Source organism: Acipenser ruthenus, chromosome 3, assembly GCF_902713425.1.
Source record: "Acipenser ruthenus chromosome 3, fAciRut3.2 maternal haplotype, whole genome shotgun sequence".
NCBI lineage: Eukaryota > Metazoa > Chordata > Actinopteri > Acipenseriformes > Acipenseridae > Acipenser > Acipenser ruthenus.
Genome location: NC_081191.1, coordinates 44,264,912 through 44,270,953, shown reverse-complemented (window position 1 = coordinate 44,270,953; position 6,042 = coordinate 44,264,912).

Here is a 6,042-nt window from a genome sequence, read left to right as displayed (position 1 = left end):
TTTTATTTAAAATATTTATTTTGCTCTGTGAACAGTGTTTTGTGTTAAAGCCTTTTATTTTATTTTTGTGTTTAAAAATAAACACTGCACTGTAGTACTTGTTTTTGTTTTTGTTCCTGGTGCTGGCCTGATGTCACCACTTGGTATCCTGTCATAGTGCATTACACATGTCTATAAAGTCCTAACTATGTCAGTTTGTAGTCTTTGAGAAGAGAAGGTTTGGTAGTTCCCAAATGCACTGGCAGTGGTGGTAAATCACTGGTTCATTCAACTAGACGTGGTGCAGGTAGAACTTGGATGGGGGTGGAGAACTGGTAGGCGTTGAGGTGTTACTGCATGCCAGTGAAACAGGTAAGGAAGATCTTTTGACAAAAGGATCTGTGAAAGATTTCACTCTTTTAAAGGCTTGATAGCCCGTTTTAAGCAGACCCAGAGACAGAAATTGAAGTTTAAAGCACTTTCGTGTCGTTTTATTATTTACAGATAATAAAAAAACAAAACAAAAACCTAACTCCCACATGGAGTACGAACTACAGTTTGTTCCATCTTTAAACTAACCAACTGGACAGCTAAACTGTTTACCGGTAAAACATAAACACTGACTGCCCTGAACAAACATTTGTGAACTGCTTTATACCTGTCTGCTTAATCACAGGCAGGTGATACTCATTAATTATTACAGCCAGGTGAGTTCCACCCTGGCTTCCTCCCGTGGCATTCTGAGAGATGTAGTCCTTTTCCCCCTCCTGGACTACACATTTATCTCTTCCTCACCCTAGTCTGCCACAGATAGAAAGCTGGAGGAGGCAATGCTCCTGACAGTGCTATCAGTGAATGCCAGTGTTCAGGGGGGTCCTGATGGGTTTGCACAGGCAACGAAGCTGATCTCTCCCTGGCAATGTAGGATTTCAGTCTGTGGTGTACCACGTTGGGTTTGGCTTGTAAATTGGTGGTGTCCACAATCTTGTACAGAACTGCAGGAGTTGTGTCTGTGGCTGGGAGTCATTTTAGCACACGAAAGAGTCCCTTCCAATATGGTGCAAGCTTGTTTCAAGAGTTGGCAGGGTCATTAAGTCAAACTAAATTACCTTTGTTGTAAGCTTGGTACCGACTGCCAGCATCATAGTAGGATTTTTGTTGCAGATGTGCATGTTGGCTATGCAGAGCGGAAGTGGACAGAGCAGCATTGAGTCTTCTGATCAAGACAGAAGCATATTCAGCAGGCATACCAGGAGTTGCAGTTGAAAAAGCAGGGTCTTCAAACAAACAATGAATGGGCTAGAAAATAAGGCTTGAAGCCTGCACTAACATGAACACTTGTGTTCTAAGCAAGCTGTATTTGAGAAAAAAAGTGTGTACCATTCGAATTTTGTCTCATAAGTTAGCTTTGCCAGCTGGTCTATCATGGTGAGGTGAATCTTTCAACCATACCATCACTTAGAGGATGATATGGTGAAGTGTGTGTGTTTTAGTGACACCGAGGAGTTGGTAGAGTTGCTTGAGGAGATCTGATTCAAACTGTCATCCCTGATCAGTATGATGGACTTCAGGAATGCCATGTTCAGCAATGTAACTTTCAAACTGAAATTTTGCAACTGTAGTAGCTTGTTGATCTGGAACAGGATACAGATTGATATACTTTGTGAAATAATCAATTACAGCAAGTACATAACGGTTACCATGGGAGGTGATAGGAAGTTGTGTAAGGTCTACTGCAACAATCTGAAAAGGCTTGGAAGCTGTTGTAATTTGCATTGGAGCTTTGTGATGTGGAATGGGTGATGTCTGAGCTTGGCAGGCTTTGCACGTTTTGCAGAAATCTTCAATCTCTGTAGACATAAAGGGCCTATAACAAAGGTTGTTGGCTTGAACAAGAGTCTTGAGAAACCCTAAATGCCCTACAGAATTGTGACCATGCAGGTAATTGAGGACATGAAGCACTATAAAGCTGTGGGCACAATTATTTGGTAAATGGGATTATCACAATTTGTTGCTGGCTTTACTCTGTACAACAGTCCATTCTGAAGGATAAATCTGGAATATTTTCTCCATAGGTTCCTAAGTGTGGAGTGGCATTTTTAAGTTTCCAGTGTGGTGGGCGTCGTCCATTCTGCATCCATTGTAAAACTATCTGAATGTTAGAGTCCTGCTGCTGCTGTTGACCAATATCAACACAAACTGAGTGCAATTTACTTTGAATATGGCAGGTGTCAACTGAAGAGGACGACATAGGTGGTGATGGCACTGTCAAGTCTGAAAGTTGTAGATGTGCATTGTCTTCAGAGGGAGCGACGACTGGAAGAGCAGCAGTTGTTGGAGGATGGGAAGCCTGAGGTTTTCTTGAAAGAGTGTCAGCATTGGAATGGCATGCTCCTTTTCGATTCTGTACAACCCACTGGTATGGGTCGATTTCCAAGGCCCATCTTCCTCTATGTCCAGTCGGGTCGCTGCCAACCGGAATCTTCTGCAAGCCAACTAGCAGTTTATGGTCCATTATAATTGTAAAGGGGTTGCTGCTGAGGTAATGCCGGAAATGTCTGACAGACCAAAAGCTCCCTGTCATCAGTTGACCATTTACATTCCATGGTGGACAAATCATCGAAAGCAGTGGAGCTGCCTTTTTTGCAAAGTCTTTAACAAATCTCCTATAATAAGAACACAATACCAAATACAATACTCTCACCTCTGTCGGTGTGTTGGGTCGAGGCCAATCTTGGACATGCTTAGTGTTTTTGGGGTTCGGCTGAACACCCTTGGCAGAAATGACATGTCGCAGGAAAACAAGTTCCTGTCTGAAGAAGCTGCATTTATCAGGTCTTAGTTTGAGACCAGCATCGCGGAACCTGGAAAACACTTCCTGTAGGTGGTTGCTCAAATTATCCTTGAATGAGGCACTGAAAACAATGATGTCATCGAGGTAAGTAAGGCACCGTCCAATGGAGCCCCCACAAAACCTGCTCTAGAGGTGCTGAAATATTGACGGTGCATTGCAGAGACCCATCGGCATCATTTTAATTTGAAACGGCCCATCCCCAGTTGTAAATGCTGTCTTCTCTCTGTCAGTTTCCTCTATCTCTACCTGCAAGTAGCCACTGGACAGGTCCATTGTGATGAAGAGAGTGGCCCCAGACAGATGGTGACAGAGTTCAATTTTCTGTAATCAATACAGAATTGATAACTCCCATCTTTTTTCTGGGCTAAAACAACTGGAGAGACCCATGGACTCTGGCTATACTCAATAATGTCTTGCTGTAGTAAATTATCTACTTGCTTCTTAATCTCTGTTCTAATAGTGGGTGAAGCATGGTAAGCAGGCTGTCTAATAGGATTGAAATTTCCAGTCCTGATGTAATGTTTGTTGGCTTTTGTCCTGCCATAGGAACGTAGCAAACTTTCAGCTTCTCGCTTCTCTTTGTCAGACAGAGCACACTGATCTAATAGTGGCATTGTGCTTTCTGCTCTGCAAGTGTAAATGCTGTTTACAGGCAACTCAACCAAAGAATAGTCACAAGGGGTTCTGCATAAGGGGAAGTCTAGGTGAATGGTGACTGTGATTTCTGCCATAGCAGGGATTGTGATGGGTGACAAAGTTACTGCATTGCAGCTAATGGGAGCAGCCTTACAAGTCCTCTGGAGTGGAATTGATTGGTTCCACAAACTAATGCATCTATTACAGCACCATATTTCAGCATAAAGTCCTATCCCAGGAGAGCGTTTATTTTGGAAACATGCATGTCATGTTACACTTACTCTGTCCCAATGTACAGTGACAGTAACTGTGCCAGTTGTGTCTAAAGTTCCATCTGTAATTGACTTAGCAAACTAGAATGTCTTCTTCAGAGGCTGCTGTTTCAAAGCTAGTTTAGACATTCTGATGTCCTCACTGATAAGAGACATGCCTGATCCAGTGTCCCAAACATGCTGACTTCCTGACCCTCCATAATGGCTGTGAAATAGGGAGCTGATGGATTGTTGTCAGAAAAACTGATGGTTAAAGCTGTAGTTTGGGCCTCAGAGTTATTCTTTGCAGCTGATTGACCCATGTTATCAGTTATTGGTAGTTTCTGTGGGGTTCGATTAAGAATGATCATAAATGTCTGAAAGCCATAATAAAAAGTAAGAGGAGGCCACACAAAATACTAAAGCAGGAGTGCCAATACTTTTGGCATGAACAAATAATTTAAATTAAATAAGTTTTTTTTTTTATGTAGATTATTTGTTAAATTACTAGAAATTGTGCATTTTACTTTTTGTTTTATTCAAGTAGTTAAAGTTTACTAAATGCTTGTCCTTAATGTTACCATGAATTATGGTATAATAAGCGTAGTGTGCCAATACATTTGTTTGCAACTATATACACTACAGGTCAAAAGTTTTAGAACACCTCAATTTTTCCAGTTTTTATTGAAATTTACGCAGTTTAATGTCTCAATGTACTCTGAAATTAAAGCATAGAACAAATAAACAATTGGAGATAAAAAAAGAAATCATGGAATCGTTTTGTTTAACAAAATTTAATCTAAATTTTTGACTCATCAAAGTAGCCACCTTTTACAGATATAACAGCCGAACACACTCGTGGCATTCTTTCTACAATGGAAATCAAATATTGTTCGGAAAGTTCTTCCCAACACTGTTGCAGAAGTTCCCACAAATGTGTTGCATATGTAGCTTGCTTTGCTTTCACCCTTCTGTCCAGTTCATCCCAAACCAGCTCGATGGGGTTTAAGTCTGGAGACTCTGCTGGCCATTCCATGATTTGAAGCCTACCGTCTTGTTCTTTTCTTCTAAGGTAGTTCTGACATAGCCTGGAGGTATGTTTTGGGTCATTATCTTGCTGTAGGATGAACCCCTGACCACCTAGGCGTATACCAGAGGGTATTGCATGGCAATGCAAAATGCTGTGGTAGCAGTTTTGGTTCAGGGTGCCACTCACGCTGTGCAAGTCGCCGACTCTGGATCCAGCAAAAGAGCCCCAGACCATCACGCTTCCTCCTCCATGTTTGACAGTTGGTGTCACACACCGAGGAACCATCCTTTCGCCTACTCGATGGCGTACAAAAACCCTGCGTGATGAACCGAAGATTTCAAATTTTGATTCATCGGTCCATAAGACCTTCTTCCAGTCTTCAGTAGTCCACTGGCGGTGCTTCATGGACCAGGCAAGCCTCTTTTTCTTATTTTGCCATCTTAGCAATGGCTTTCTTACTGCCACTCGACCTGTCAAACCTGCAGCTCGAAGTCTTCTCTTCACAGTTGAAACTGAGACTTGCTTACTTCGACCAGTGTTAAGCTGTGCTTGAAGCTGTTGTCCTGTGAGCCGCCTATCACGCAAGCTGTTGACTCTCAGAAACTTGTCTTCTGATTCTGTTGGGGCTTTCGGTCTGCCAGACTTCTTCCTGTCAGAGTTTCCTCCAGTTTCCAAGTGCCTTTTGATGGTGTAGGAAACTGTACTCACTGACACCTTGGCTTTCTTTGCAATTTCTCTAAAGGAAAGACCTACACTTTTAAGGGTTATAATGGTCTGTCTGTCTTCCTTTGTTAATTGCCTTTTTCTTGCCATTATGTGAGCAATATACTACTTCCTGCAGTACAATACTGTCCAAATAATGCTTAAGAGGGTGTAGTAACACAGTCTGTTCCAACACTGCTTTTATACAGACAGAGGGTTTGTAAGTAATCAACAAAAGTTGGGACACCTGTAGGAATTGTTAGCATCAACTTTCAAGGCTTAATTTACTTCCATTGCTGCAGAACAGCTGTAAGTTGTTAACCCATTTCTTGTTCCCTGAAAAAGGCCTTTTTGTATAACTCTGAAATGTACATTATTTTTCAGTTTTTGGTAACCTAAACTTTTTTTTTTTAACCTCTGGCAGTTTACCGCTTACCTTTGTACCATTTCAGGTTATTCACTGGACTTGAACTGCTTAAATTTCAATAAAAACTGGAAAAACAGGGGTGTTCTAAAACTTTTGACCGGTAGTGTATATATATATATATATATATATATATATATATATATATATATATATATATATATAT